The sequence below is a fragment of the Malaya genurostris genome, chromosome 2 (assembly GCF_030247185.1).
Source record: "Malaya genurostris strain Urasoe2022 chromosome 2, Malgen_1.1, whole genome shotgun sequence".
Lineage (NCBI taxonomy): Eukaryota > Metazoa > Arthropoda > Insecta > Diptera > Culicidae > Malaya > Malaya genurostris.
The window spans coordinates 253,474,576-253,491,625 of NC_080571.1; positions in this window are offsets into that span (position 1 = coordinate 253,474,576).

Genomic DNA, 17,050 nt, shown 5'->3' on the forward strand with positions numbered 1-17,050 from the left:
GCATTTATGAAGTTAAAATACGTTGCGAAATAAAAACGAATTCATTTTTGATCTAGTCAATAATGTAATGAATTCCATTATTTTTTGTTTCGAGACAAAATAATTGAGAATGATTGAGTTTGTGATTTCCGGGCGAATTTTAGTGGAAGAAGAAAACTTCCCTGCTAACGCACCACATCCCTTTGGAAGCCAGCAAAATAATTGATACTGCAGAGTTCGATTTTATTCCGATGAATAATTACGACACCCTCTTACCTAACGGTTTGACTTAGCCATCCACCAACCTACCCTCGAATCCAAACACCAACATCAACGCGACCCGTTGACTTCGTCTATGTGGCGGAGCTGCGGTGAGGGCCCAGGTTGAGACGAACATTATTAACGACACGATATCGAAAACTACTTTGATTCTCCACCCCGATTCCGACCGGTGTGTCGTGCTATGGATGGCACCCGTTACGAGAACAGTTCAATTGGCGTTTCGAGGATCTACGTTTGTTACGTTTATTTAATAGGACTCATTTGTGGGCGACAGAGTCTCCGATGATGAGCCACGATGGTGGGCAACGGTGGAGTTGAGGGAGGAAGAAACGTCCAGGGGTGGGTGTATATTGATCGATTATACATGCTGTTATTATACAGGAGTATTTTTTGCGGTTACCATGCGAGGGACTGCGAGGATAGTTTCTGTGGTTGACTTACCTCGTTGTTTGAGGTGAGGGATTTGGAAAAGTGAAGCCTTCAGAACATAGAAGTAGACACGTTCGCTTCTAAACAGACCGACTGTAAACATGAAATCGTTTTCGTTCGGAGTTGAACATGTTATCCGTGACGAAGCTAGTTCCTATCCGTCATGAAAGAAGGTAATGAGCTCTCATTTTTTTGTGTTTGAATATTGTAGTCATTTTTTCATGTCAGTAATTAATATAGAGAGCCGTTCTCGCATCCGGTAAAAATTCATTTCGTTGACCCTAAACTATCTCCTATAACGGAATTGCGTGCCTGACGAAGGACGCATTGCTCAGTATGGAGTTAACCACAATTGTTTTTATAGAAAGCGTATAAAATATAATCTGAATTTAATTCAGAGCTCACTAAAGCCTAAAAAGAAGTTGGAATATAATCCAAGTCTCAACAAAACCACAAGTTGGTGTAACCTAAAATGTTATCGTTTAAAATCTACCGAAGGGTTCGTTCATGGATTACGTTCAGTTTTGCTTTGAAGCTGATGGACGAACTAAGGAACAACTAAATTCGTTAAACCGAAATGTAAAAATTCTACAAGTCTACAGGTTCTTATCTTTTGGATGTACTTGAGAAGCCGTCCCTGATCAGTTTTCCTACCATTTTTTCATCTGGAAAACTACGCCCAAGACACCACCGCATAGACACTCAGAGGGCGTCGAATAGCAGAAAGATGAGGAAGAAAAAAAAACGCCTTCCGTCCGTAAGATCTCATTAAAAATCCAATTAAGAGAATTGCTGGAGAAAACTGAAAGGAAAATCTAAAATTCAGATTACATCCTTCGAGAAAAGGAATTGAAAAATATAAGGGGGAAAACTGATACCGCTGTTCAAGCTCCGAAAGTGAAGTATCCAACGGGGACTCGGCGGGGGGGCTATCATCGTCGCCTGCTTTTTGAGCACTGAATCCCAAACTTCAAGCAAGTCCTTTCTGACCAAAATCCTCTATCTTCCTGTCTGTGGAGTGGCCTGTAATGAAAAAATATGTTGCGTTTTTTTCACATGCCTCTGATATAAACTGCTACTTCGTTCAGGCACTACTGGAGAATTGGATTAGCGGTGAGTTTAAAAAAAAGTGCAGTGTTGGACTGAGAAAATGTGTAATTGTGCTTTTTCATTCAGGATTACTAAAAAGCCAAGACACTCAAATTAATTTCCATTCATTTGGACAATCATAATTTTTGGTTCATAGCGTTTTTTCTACACTGGTGATGGGCTAAAAAGGACTTAGGTTCGAGCAAGTCTAGTCGGTTCAATGAAACGTACAACGAGAGTCAAATTAGGGACTTATGATTTCCTGTTTTCTAATGAGATCGTGATGCAATGTAGTTTTAGCATATTTATAGATTGTAGTCTAAATTCTATAAAACAACGGTAATTATTGCGATACAGACAAATTTCAATCTAAGTAGTCTGGAAGCAGAAAGAAAAAAATGACAGGATTGACTCGACGAGTTCCATGAAGAACGGGTGCATTTTCCTCCTGAAAATTGAAAGGATGAACAAAGATAGCAGAATTTCAAGAAAAATCACGTGATGCCTTTCATGTAGTCCATCTGGAGTCTATTCCCAACTCCGAACGAGTTTTTCTTGCCAATAAAGGTGAATGACCTTATGGTTAAAACAAAAAGTACAGGTGTGTAATGTCAGAGACATAACTGGATGTCGTGAATACGAATAAAACTGACACTTTTATTTTATACTTCCGAATATAAATTAGTTGATCGATAGAGTGAATTGTGCAAGTTTTTCCCTTTTACGCTTCTAGAATTTGAAACGATACACCTAAACTACAGTACAGATTAGTTACATTAAATATTCTAACTCACAAATATTACTAAATAATCAGTATAGTTCCTTATGATAAAATAAGAGTGGTTCTTAAAAGAACCTTTTATGAAGGCGTTCGTGATGGAGAGTGACGAGTTGAGTTCAAATTCCGATGGATACCATTGACTTCCGATGAATACCGTCTTCTATTTCCAGGATGACCTGTTGTCCGTGAATGCGAAACTGATGTGTTCTGTTGGAGTCTCCTGCTTCTTCCGCTGGCGGTATTGTATTTCGCTTGGAGATTCCTCGATCGCACTATAATGAACACGATGACAATGACAGCCAAATTGGAAATGAATGGCTTCTGAGCCGGTTCTATGCATTTTATATAGCAAATCTGCCGAAAGTTTACTACAAACTACAACTGGTTGAAAAATAGGCCGTATACAGTATATTGAAGTAAAATTTCGCATAATTCTCTGGGTATAAAATTATGGTTCTAAATGGCACCTCTGAGAATTTTGATGTCGATTATTTTATTTCGAATTTCAATATTTTAGTAAAAGATAGTATCAAAATGCTGTACGGGATTAATTTCTGGCATCCCAGAAGAGCCAAATTGTATAATTTTCTAAGATGTTAAACACTGATTGGATATAAACGATTTTAAACACTGTTGAGAATTTAGAACTGTGAAAATTGCAAAAACCTGATCAAATTATCTTGGATGTGCACTACACTGAAAATTTTAATTTTCGATTTACAAAGAAGCAATCTTTATAGTTCTTTAGGTAACATTAAGAGCTATTAGATGGGCTGATTTTGCATAATGTTTCACATTACTGTCCAAATGAAAGCACGACCTAAGCGTTTGAGGCTTTATACCACGCAACAGGTCTGCTTTCATTGCTAACTGCTCCACCGGACGACTGAAGTCCAAATGAGAGTTGCGATCTGAGTGTTTGAGATTTGTACCCACGCAGAAGGTGCACTCTTCAAAGCTGCTGGTTGATTAAATCATTCCCACGACGTCTGCTTTCATCCAACGCACAAGAAGAAATGATCGATTTACGACCACGGATCCCCTTTTAAACGCAGTCAGTTGAAGATATGTGTCTGACTACCTCAAAATCGTCGTCCTTGGGCGAAAAACCCAAGCGAAAGTAAAGATTTTTTCGCGTTGTTTTCAAATTAGAGAAAACATAAGTTTTGAGTTATTTGTGGTTATCTCACACTGTTCAAAATATTATCCCAAATTCCTGATCATATTTTTGATGAAATTGTGAAAGAATTATGTTGCTGCCATCAATACATGTCGAGTTATTCACGATTAAGTTCTGCCCATTCTTCCATATGGCTAATTTTGAAAAGGCAACCCATAGTAAAGTAAGTCGTATTCACGACAAAAAATATATTTAGCTTGTTGTTGCACTTTGTCATTCAACGAATAAGAGAAAATACACGATTAACCATTGAAATACTACTGGAACTGTCAATAACTACGTTGACCACGAACGAAGAGGACCAAAGAAAAAGTAAGAATGTTAGTCCGATACTCATTCTTGCTAGATACCACAGATGGATCAATAAGTCCCGAGACTAACAATGGAAACAACATTTTTTTTTGCAAACCTTTTAGGGTCATACAATGGTTCCAACGTTTTTCCAATTTTTCTATACCATGTTTATAAAAAAATTTATCTTTCGCTTCAAAATAAGCTTCAGTTTCAGCGATGACCTCCTCATTTTAGCCAATTTTTTTTTGAGCATTTTTTTAAGATCAGCAAAGAGCCAGTAGTCACTGGGGGCTAAATCTGACGAGTATGGGGGGTGGGGAAGCAGATCAAAGCCCAATTCGTTCAATTTCGCCATTGCTTTCATCGACTTGTGACAGGGTGCGTTGTCACTGTCGAAAGAAATCGCGGCACCCACTTGGAAAAAACCTCTTTCATGCTCAATTTTTCATGAAGGATAGTAAATACACTTCCATATGATATCTGTGTCATCTCAGCAATCTCACGGAGCTTCACTTTACGATCTTTCATTATAATTTTTGTCACTTCACTCACATTTTCCGGTGTAACGGCTTCCACAGGTCTACCCGAGCGTTCCGCGTCATTTGTGTCGGTACGACCACGTTTAAACTCGGCGAACTACCGACAAACCATTGCTTTTGATGGACAAGAGTCCGGATAACATTTTTCAAACAATTGTTTCGCTTGCAGGGTGTTTGTACCCATTAAAAAACAATGTTTTATCAAAACACGAAACTCGGTTTTTTCCATTTTTAAACAAACTACAAAGCGACTTTATTCCAACCTCGATAACTCAGCTGTTTCTGGTCGGATCGACTTAAAATTTTGACCCGTTTCAAGCAAAGGTTAGTACTCTAGAAAGACGTGGTTGCTGGTTTACTACGAGCGCCATCTCTGCTTTAGTCTCGGGACTTATTGATCCATGTGTTACCACTGCATTTCCACGAGTATCATAAAGTGTTGAGAAAAAAATCAAAATTTCTAAAACCGCGACTGATATTTTTTAGTGACGATGATTTTTAGTCAAAAAAAAATCATCGATCAGTAAACTCACTAAAGAATAGCTAGCCACTGATTTTTTGCAAACGCGATTCTCACTAAAACTGATCTCACATGCCAATAAATCAGTTGTGAAAAGTTCACTAACGAACATTCTCCTCGATGATATTTAAGAAAAACGTTCGCGCATTGAATATATCTAATATGATTCTCTAACAGTAGATTTTTTGGAAATGAATTGTCATAGCCGTTATATCTCAACTCTTTGTAGAATACATACCTATGACCAGAAACTGAACCTTTCTGAAAATGTTCAGTGTGCGTAGGGTGGTTGATAAATGGACCAATAGTGATGATGTATTCGAAATTGATTCAGCAATACCGTGGTGCTGGAGTAATATCATCAATAAAAGCAGCAAGTGATGTAAATATTAATATTGATGATGATAATAAAAACATGATTAAAAAAATAAACAATCACAAATCATGTTATGCAGCTGATTAAAAAAAAATCCAAATTTAACTTGAATATCATACGCAGAATAACAGGAGCGCAGCTTATCGCATCGCCAATTCAAACGCGCCATTCAAACACTGCACCTGCTGTTTGTTAGAGGCATGCAAAATTCTGCGCTCCTGTTACTTCTATAAATCGAATTCATGCTAAATAGCGGGTTGGGTTGGGTTTATTCTAAATAAATCAGACGATTTAACCAGCTGGAATTAAAACAGCACTTGGTCGCTATAATTTCTATTTGGAATGTGGCTAAAATGTATTGTTGTTCATATTCACCACCCTACGTGCATCGAAAATATCGCAGTCATTATTTCTCAGGAGTAATTTTTCTAGTCACTGAGTTTTTACCTTTTTTTATATATATAAAAAATAGGTATAGAATTCGCTCAAACTTTCGAAAATTTTTCCGAGGCCCGGAGGGCCGAATGACATATACCAATCGATTCAGCTCGACGAACTGAGCAAATGTCTGTGTGTGTGTGTGTGTATGTGTGTGTGTCTGTATGTGTGTTGTCAACTAAGAGGTCGAGATCTCAGAGATGGCTGGACCGATTTTGATCAAACTAGTCGCAAATGAAAGGTCTCCCCGTCACCCAAAACGCTATTGAATGGTTTTGAGATCGGATGTTTACTTTTTGAGTTATTCGAAGTTTTATGTCAAAATTTTCAGTTTTTTGACAGTATCTGTCACAATTGACTTTGAAAACAGAATATGTTTTCAGACTTAGATTCCGCACGATAATACCTATTCAACAAGCCATAGATTGTTAAAATCCGTCCATTTTTAACGGAGATATCGAAATTTTTGTGTAAACGACTTTTCCCCCTATTCCAGCAGTAGGAGTTTTGAGCGCTATATGACAAAGCAATGGTTGGGAGCAACGGAAAACACGATTTTTTATTCTGTTACATACAATTGTTTCTAAGTACCAAAAAGACTGTCTACAGCATCCTTTTTCATGACAATTTGCCTCGGACCGATTTTAGCACGACTCGTTTTTGGCAACATAATCGTTCGAATATGACATATATAAACCAGATGATGGCAGATTTTTTTTAAATTATATTGTTTTAAACTACTTACAGCAATAAATGCTGGAAGAACATAACATCCATATACCATTCGAATCAGTTCGTCGAGATCAGCAAATGCGTGTGTGACAAATAATTTCACTCAATTTTCTCTGAAAATTTCTTTTCTACAAATTCAGATTCATACGAAAATTCGTATGCTCCCAAACAAAGTTCCTGAATTATGTTTGGTTCCGACCTCTGGTTCCGGAACTACAGGATGATATATGAAACGAAATCAAAATTGTGTAACTCATTCTTCTCGTAGATGGCTGAACCGATCTAAGATTCAAATGAAATCTAAGAATCATCTAAGATGCAAATGAAAAGTTTCAAGATTCTTTAAAACATCTTGCTCTTCAGTCAGATCCAACTTCCGGTTTCGGGGATAAAGGGTGATTAATATAAAAATGTCTATTCCACATAAAATAATCAGGTTTATCGGGTTAGCAGATTTGGATAGTCAATGAAAAAAATTAACTTTTTTCAGTTTTAGTGGTATTCAGTTGTCGATTCAGAAGGCACCTAAACATTTAATTCGTGCTATGATTTCTCAAAGATGTCTTCACTAATTTTCAAATATTTTGAAACAAATGTAAACTATACAGCTATTCAGGTAAATTTATCTGACTTCGGCCATACCGATTTTAGAATTCCGGTTCTAGTATAAAATCGTTTCTCAAAGCTCAATCGTTTTCTCAAAAAAGCCTAATCAAATTTCAAAAACAAAAATTCAAATTGAATTAAACTTATATACAAAATAATTAGTTTTATACATACATACAAAAATTAATCGATTTTATCCAATTAAGCTTCAAAGTTGTACTCAAAACTGTAATTTATTCGTCATATGGCCATACGAATCGGTTTGGGTTATGCTGGTTCCTGAATACCGACTCTGGAAGTACCTTAAATTACCGTAAACTCTAAAGTGGAACTTACATATCATGGCATGTTTAATCGATTATCACACTTCTAGATTTAAATTCTATTGTATTTGCAGTTTCGACATTACAGAGTAATGAGTGAATAAAATCTCAAATTGTCGCTTAAAACGACGGTCATTAAAATAATGTCATGAAAACTTAAACACCGAAGAATATTCATGCAAAAAACACATGCGGATTGATAAAAAAAAGGTATCATCTCACTGCTAGGTGGATTAATTACGTTTTTAGTAAAATATTTGAATTGATTATTTCCCGAGCGATAATGAACTGAACTGAACTGAACAACACTGATCATAGCAGTGAAACTTTATTAGTTGGGATATGACTCGGTTAACAATACAATCTCTGAAAAAACGGTGCACAAATTTATTAATTTCTGAAGTTCATTAAACTCCAATTCTCCGTGCGTGTGCTTGATTTTTGAATTTTATATTTTGAATTGATGTGCCGGTTTACGATGGTATGTAGTATACCAGCTCTTCTTCGGTTAAAAACTTTAAAATATCTTTGTTTTCTTCAAAAATAATCGAATATTGGAGAACGATGGCGAAATATTTTTTATTCGTTTTGAACTATTCAATCCATCTCTTGGATAATTGATGGCTTCCATCTCATAAGAAATCTTGATCTTTCATCGACATCCATTCTCGTGCATGCTCGAAAGTTTGGAAGTATTGTTCAGCCAGTGCGTGTCCCATCGATGAAAAGAGGTTGCAATCAAAAGGTGCCAGGTCTGGTGAATATGGCGGATGTGATAGAAGTTTTTAACCAAGCATATACATGGCTTCTTTGACCACTTTGCCTGGAAGTGCGAACGGTGTTAACTGTATGATCGGGTTTAAGGAGCTCGGGATTTTGGTTCATCATCTTCAAAGTTTTTCGAATGATTTTCGCGTTCTTCGTCAATGATGTTCTAATAAGGGGGGCGCTTTGGGTTCACCGAAATATACTTGTGTTTTTTTTTATTTTGTTTTATAAATCAGGAATTGAGTCATCACACAAACAATTTTCACGAAATCTGAATGGCTTAGTAATTAGCAACGGGGGTGCAAGCTAATCCAATACGATCGGCTGAATGCTAAAATCGGATAAGTCCAACTTAGTTAGGAGAACCCGTTCGAGCATTTTTGAACCGGATAAAAACCTCGAGTGCAAAAACCGATTCAACAAGATTTAACATAAATAGTAATGCCTTGCGCACATGTTAAAAATTTGATTCGTAACCCGGAATCTATGATGCGCGATAGAAGCTGATATAGAATACTTTTTAGAAAAACTATCAACCTAGTTTTGACTAAGGAGTGTATCGAAAAGTAGTTAGCAACATTGATTATTGAATAAAAAAGCGAAAAAAACATATTTTGAAATCAGTTTTCGATATATTGTAGAAAAATTACATTTTTATGTATTTCACTGATTATATTGAAGAAAATCCTAGTTTCTGTGAAACGCTCGCACTTTGGACTTGACATTCTTCATTAAATTCTGCACAGTTACTTTTGTGACTTTCCTGGTGGCAGCTGCGAAGTTTTTTTTAACTCCTGCATGTTTTGGGACACTGTACCTTCCTTCCGAAAGTGCCGTTTGACAATTGCCCAATACCTTTCCATTGGCCGAAGATCCGGGCAGTTCGGTGGGTTGATGTCCTTTCCACGAATTGTACATTATTTTTTGACAACCACTGTAGAACAGAGTTGGCATAGTGGGATGAAGCCAAATCCAGCCAGAAGACAGGAGGAGCCTTATGCTTTCTGTACAGTGGCAGCATTCTCTTCTTCAAACATTCTTCCTCGTACACCTTGGCGTTAATTGTGCCCTTCGTGAAGAAAACCGCAAACCACAGGTACAAATTGCTTGCCAGACCAACACCTTCTGCCCAAACTTTTCCATCGCCACCGTGGTGACAAGCGTCATCCAGGTCCTGGTACACCGATTTCGTATAATATTGCGGTCTGGGCAGCGCTCGAGAGTCTTCCTTGGCGTAGGTTTCGTCGTCGATCAGGATGCATCCGTCCTTATTCTGTGGAATCCGGTTATACAGTTTTCGCGCTCTTGTTTTGGCCTGAACTTGCTGTACCAGGGACTTTTTCGGCACCTTCTGTTTCTTGTACGTTTTCAGGGAGCTCCGAACTTTGATCCGTTGAATCATCCCGATGCTGGTGTTGAACTGCTTGGCCAAATCCCGCGTCGACGCCGATGGGTTTTTCGTGATGTACTCAACCGCTTTTAAGTACCGGCCAGGCTGGCTGGGACGCGTTTTCCTACCGGATCGGGGCAAATTCTTCATGGAAAGGGTCTTACCGAACTTCTCGATAATATTTTCGACACTGGTGTGATGCACTTTCACCCGTTTTGCAATTACGTTATAGGTAACACCACTTTCTGAGCACCAAGTGTGCAGAATTTTCATTCGCGTTTCCGGATCAATTCGACTCAACATTGAAATGATAATCCGTACCGAAACCAACCGATTGCGCAGCTCTTATTGACATGTAAACAAACATGTCACCGCAAAACACGCTGCAAAAAATTAAGCCATTTCAGAGTAATAACTGTTTGAATGTTGCTAACTACTTATCGATACACTCCTTATCAATACAATGAAATGAACTGAAATGAACTTGTGTTCTATCAGTAGTAACATGAAACATAGAATGTTATCTATTGGAAAAAAACCGGAAATTAATTAGGAATACTTCTGGTAAGCTGGTAAGGAGCCTCCCAAAAGTAAGTTTGGTTGGTTGACAACTAATTTATATTCACTTGACTAAGATGTTGTCACTCAACTTGCAAACACTCTGAGATGAATAAAAAGATGAGTGCTGGCAGTAAATAATCTAGTTTTTCGCTAGCGCAAAAATTTTAACTAGTAGATCTTAAATTTTATCAGTATCTAACGAGAAAAACAGATTGGAAAAATGACATGCGAATACAACTATGCAATGAAAACCGCAAAAAGATTACTGCAGAGACTCCTATTGGGGAAAATTGTTTTGCTATTTAAACTATCCCCATAGGCAACAAAAAAGACAAAAAACAAAATCTCAAATCAGCGTCTGGCGGTAAAGCAGAGAGTGGAGATGGACTTGCGATGCGTCGTGTATGTGATTTGCTAGAGGAGAGGTTGCCATAGAAATAGGACTATAATTGAATGCTGTAGCACCCGAGTACAGTAAAGCATGCTTGGTTCTTCTACTCAATGGGGCTGTTCCTTCATGAGTTTTCACATGCATAGTAGTTTAATTGACAAAAAAATTTCCCCGGATAGGAGCTAGCTACGGGTTGAAGTCTCGTTTTCATAGCATATTTGTATTCGATTGTCATTTTTCTAATCTGTTTCTTCTCGTTTCTGTTTCAAATGTTTTCTAATCCGTTTTCCTCGTTAGATACTGCTCAAATTTTAAACAAGCTCAAGGCGACTCTACTTTTTAACAAGACTAAAACAAATCATTAGTAGATCTTATTGTTTCGAGAAATTTACAATGAAGTTCAGCGCAACTTGTCCGCAACTTTGTGTCAAGATTTTACTGCCTTAGATTTTACTCTTTTTCCTCACTCAAATTACTGGCATAAGAATGAAATAAAACTATGTTTAAGACGCGCAGGGTTAATCGAATGGGTTCTTGATTCAATCGGGCTTTTTGATGTGATGCCATTCACGACACGTATCTGCGTTCTACAAATAGGTTTGAAAATGTTTCTGATCGGAACGAAGCCACCTCGAAAGAAACTCTCTGAAATTGAAACATGAAAAACAATCTCGGTTCCTGCTGGTGGCTATCAGGTGACGGAAAACATGTGTTTTCACTCCTTTCAAGTTTACTTCCTCGACGAAGCCCATCACCGAGAAGTGACCTATCACAGGCACACCGTGCCGTGTCACGCCACGCCAAGAAAAGCGAGATGGAAGCAGCGGCAAGAAAAAAAAGCCCACAAGTTTTGATGTTATCGCTTTATGTTTGCGTGAGAACCATTTCCGGTAAGCTTTGTACCGCCCTCGTACGCGGTACGGTAGCCTACGGTACCCATCAACCAGTGCCACCAAGCACGTAGAGTAGGTGTCATTCAAAAAGGCGAGTGTTTTTGATCGGACGTTCAACAGGTTGTTCGTCTTTGTTGTGGCGCGAGGTCAGTTGGTGTTCCCGGTGAAAAGATTTATCCGCCGGAGAAGTTGAATCTTTTTTTCTGCTATGTTCAACTGTGATGCAATGATAGAAGGTACTAATACCGGAAACCAATCGATAAACGTCGATCACCCAAAACGATCCAATATAGTTGGGAAACCAGTTTTTTTCCTTGTTCAAGATTAATCGGTATGTCGTAAATCTTTAAACAACCATCCCTAGTTTTGCTCAAGTACAATTTAACTTCTGTTCGCGCCAGTCGTTTTCTCTGCCGTAGCGACATGTCTGCCACTACAGGAAGTGAAGGAAAAGACATTGGTTGACCTAAACATCGTAAGAGTTTCTCCGGCGTCGGCTCTACCCGTCCGAGCTGCTTCTACATATGTATTGAACTTATTACTCTACTATCCTTTGCTGATTCTATATAACATTCGATTGGAAAGATTTATACAATTTGATTTTACGACCACTTGGAACCGATGCCCGGCGGAGCTCTGCTCACTGCCTCTTCCCTTCAACCGTGTGCATCAGTTTCATGAAATTTAATTCGCTTTATTTCACATTCAGTTTGGGTTCATCCCTGGAAGGAACGGGCCATCCCAAAGACCCATGCGTCTAAATTTGTATGCAGTCCGGTTGGATGGACGGAAAGAGGTGTGTTTCACTGTTGCAAACGAAATCTGGAACGGGGCTTTGTACAAATTCAATTAATTTTACTTTCGCTTCTTTGATCGGGACCTTCGCATTTTGCTCCCTAGATCTGGAGTAATACATTCTGTATGGTCTAAGTTAAATCAAGTGAAAGAAAATTGAATCTTTTTTTAAATGTCGGAAGAATTATTTTCGATGCTCATTACTTCGATTGGATTGAAGAAATCGCAACATGAAATGGTAATGTTAAAATTAAAATATTAAAGAAAACAAAAAAAAATTGTCATTCCAAAATTTTAAAGCTTCCGCGACGAAAAATTATTCTTAATTACATACATTTCTCCCTAATCTCATCCATTTAATCTACTCAAATCACGTATCAATAATTATTTTCTTTCGAGCGTGAAACGACTAATGGCGATAGGAACGCTCCCTGATTTCATTAAAATCTCTTCCACTTTCCAACTACAAGGCGCCCAGTCGGCCACGAAAAGTCCCCACTTCCCCTTTCCCCTCAGAGGAAGAGGGTGTTAGTAGTCACCAAGGAAATTGTTTTTTTTCCATTCGTCGATTCCAATGTCAGAAGCTAGGAGCTTCGCCTGGGCACAAAACAATCCGCCTACCCACCCAACCGGTAGCGACCGGTCGTTTAATTGTTTTTCTTCGCGGGGTGTGTCGTACCACCGTTGCATTCACCGTAGCCGAACACTGTTGAACGAACCGGCTGGTCGAGGAAAATCACAATTTTCACGTCGTTGTTTGGCCGTGCACCGTCCCCTCAACCTTCCCTCGGATGTAGGTAGCGGGTGTTGCTGGGGTGCGCGGTGTAGAATGTCGTCGCCACCCAACCGACGGATATTTTTTATTCATTCAATGTGATGCCCCATTCCACTGACTTGTGTACTTTGTGGTAGCTCTTCGACTAATGCTACTAGGAGCTATTATTTTTTACTTTTTAATACCTTTCCGACTCTGTGAAATTGGAAGCGAAATTTTGTGTATAATTAAATTGAATGGGGTGTTTTTGATTATGTTTCTCTGTCCATTGCCGTCGAGTCGGCTTTTCCGGCGCAACTTCAACTTCAACGTTTGTAGCGTAGTGGTACGATGCTAGATTAAACCAAGACGGTATTGATCGTTTGAGCTTTCTTACGAACGACAAAAGATGCTCCAGAATGCAACTGCACTTCTCCGAGTAAATCGCACCTTTGATTAATCAGAAAGTGTTGAAGAAGCTCTCTTTTCAATCACCTGCCATATCAGAAACCTTTTAGCAAGTTTCCAGGAGCGGATGTTTTATTTTCCATTCCGATGACATGACTGGAACTACAGCATAAAAAACAACGAAACTTGACAGGTGTAAACAATAGGGGAACCCGGGGCTGGTTGGCCGAAGAGATAGATTAGCCGAGTGGCTTTTCTGAAAACACTATTATGCGCAGTAGCGACATCTATAATAGTTTTGGTGAAGTATTAAGTCACCGTAACTTCAGTTTGTTTTATGTTTTCGTTTGTGCAGAAGAACGTAAATTTATGTTTTCCCAATTAAGGTTTTCGTTTGTGCGGGGTTGATTGGCCGAGTTATAACTTTAGCTTAGAGCAATGTGCACTGGAATATTCGTGAAATGTAACCCTTTTTTCGAACGGAATTGAATATTATGCTAATATTGATGATTAAAAGGAAAAAAATACATGAGAAATGAATAATGAAAATACACTGAGGACTCTTATCCCATATGGAAAATCGGCATATTGAGAAAAAGACATTTAGAATTTCATTTCCGATTTTTTTGATTTATTGTGCTAAGTAATGCTAAATCATGGTATTATTACATGAAATATCGATAATACACTTTGATATTCCAATATTGCAGAAAACGAAATTATTGAAATTTGCACTGAATGAGACATGAGTTGATATTTTTTTCACATTTTATTGAACAAACCCTCAACTTTTATTGCAATTTCTGAAAGTATATTGAGGATAGATTTCATTCCTCAAGCTAACTCAAAATTGGCGAAAATCGATATGGGAATGATATGCGAGTATGGGCAGTACGTACACGTAAAAAACCGCGCAAAAAACGCGTAGCTTCAGAAATCCACACAAAAAAATCACAAAACTAAAAAAAAATTTTGCCAGATGCCCTAGAAATGCATGAAAAATCGAAATATGGTGCAATCTAAAAAAAATCTAAAAATTCAGAAAGTCGACTTAAAAAAGATACCACCAAAGCGCGACGTTTTATGTATTTCTAAGACAAAACAAGAGAACCGCATAACTTCAGAAATCCGCGTAAAAAATCGCATAATTTCGGAAATCCGCCTAAGAAAAACCGCGTAATTTCGGAAATCCGCTTAAAAACAGCGTAAAAACCACATCAGTTAAATTTATTAACAAATAATAATAAAAGATTAGAATGATTGAAGGTTGGAAATTATCGATAAAAGGATGATTCCAATATTTGTGTGAATTAAATGGCAACAAACTTGTAACATTTAGAGTTCCTGACAGGATTTTTCGCAGCTGACTCAACCCCGAACAAAACTTGTTCATCGTACGGGTCGGGTACGGGTAAAAATATTTACTGCTCACTCGGGTACGGGTAAATTTTTTTTTTCTGATCCATTATCCGACCATCTGTACTTCACATAAATATGTTTACACGTTGACGAGAATGTTTTATTGCAAAACAGTTCTTCCGAAAAATAAACAAATTGATTCAAGGGGTTTTGACATTCGCGCCTAGGACCAGACCTGACAACTGGCATCTGTTTTCAGAGAAAAAAACATTTCCTTTCTTCATTAAAAAAAACGATCACATCAAAGTTACGTGAAAAGTTATGTTAATATGTTACACCCTACTGATTGATGACACAACAAGTTAGGCCATGTTGCCAGTAAAATTTTCGTTCCTTTTCACTGGACTACAAATGAAAATCTCGATGCAAAACAAGGTGAAGTTGCAAAAGTACGGGTGAAAATCTTTTCTCGCGAAATACTCAAATTTTCACCGTGTTCACTCGTTGGGGGTTCCACCGGAGGTGGCTGTAAAAACCACCAGCTACCGTTAACATCGTGGGTGTGGGTTTGTGAGGCTTACAAAACGGGCATAGTTGACAGATTAATTTATATCAAAATCATAATTCATTTTGCTTTGTAGTAAAAAATTGTTACCAAAAAAAATTCTCACGAATGTTCAAACTATTTACACTTGAAGGATTCACTGTTCACCATTTTAAAAATTGAATTTTTCACACCGGGAATACACGTACATTGTTTAATGTTTGGTCAATTGACGTAAACGAACTGATGATACTCTATTCATTTTAGGGGATGTTCGCTTACCATTCATTTTCGTCACGTATAATATTTAATTTGACATTTGGAACCATTTTACGTGATTTTTCAAGTGATTCGAATGTGAATTTTTATTTGTGTGTCAAGATAATGAGCACGCTTACTTGTGGTTCTAAGGAATTGGATCAAAAGTCGCACAATTTCGTAGAAACCACACCTACCCAAAATTTAATACAACGGGTATTGCGACATTTTGGGTAAATATGCTTCTCGAAAAAATTGTGTAGATATTACTCCACATTTGTAAATGAGTATAAAGTACCAAAGACATTGGAAATCTATTCATGTTTCACAGTGTATTTATATGTTCAAATGAAAACAAGCATTTTAATGTATTTTACTTACCAACTAGAGCCTGATACGGCTCGCTATCTAAAAACCATTATTTTCTCCATCCTGAATTTTGATAAAAATTTTACTACTCATTCGGGTCGGGTACGGGTACAGGTAATTTTTAATCGGGTACAGGTCGGGTACGGGTAAAATTTTTAATTTTTTGTCGGGAACGGGTTAGAGATGGTCGGGTATCGGGTATTTTACCCGAAACCCGACCCGTACCCGTACCCGACGGGTTTTTGGTCGGGTACGGGTAAAAATTTTTATTTTCGATCGGGTACGGGTCGGGTACGGGTAAAAAAAATTTACTGCTTACTCGGGTACGGGTCGGGTCGGGTAAAAAAATTTACTACTCACTCGGGTACGGGTCGGGTACGGGTAAATTTTTTTTTCTGATCGATTACCCGAGCATTTGTACTTCACATAAATATGTTTACACGTTGACGAGAATTTTTTATTGCAAAACAGTTGTTCCGAAAAATAAACAATTTGATTCAAGGGGTTTTGACATTCGCGCCTAGAACCAGACCTGAAAACTGGCATCTTTTTCCAGAAAAAAACATTTCTTTTCTTCATTTAAAAAAAACGATCAATCATAGTTACGTGAAAAGTTATGTGAATATTTTCCACCCTACTTTTTTATAACATATTTAATAAGATACACTGCCTTAGCTCTAAGATGTTGCGGTCAGACCCTACTTTCCACGTAGGTTTTAATGGACTCCCATTTTTTTTGTTACAATTATAGAGGCTTTAACATTAATGTCATTCACCTCTTCGGGCCAGAAAAACTTTCTGACCCTATGTGCGGGGTTGGGAATCGAACCCAGGCGGGCTCCCATTTTAAAGCTGTTTAATGCACAATCCAGTAAAAATTATTTGATTAATATATAAAATGTAGTGTAGTACTCATATCACATTCAGATACCAGAAAACTGTTATTTTAAATATTGGTTGGAGATTTTCAAAATTTACATATAAATCATTAG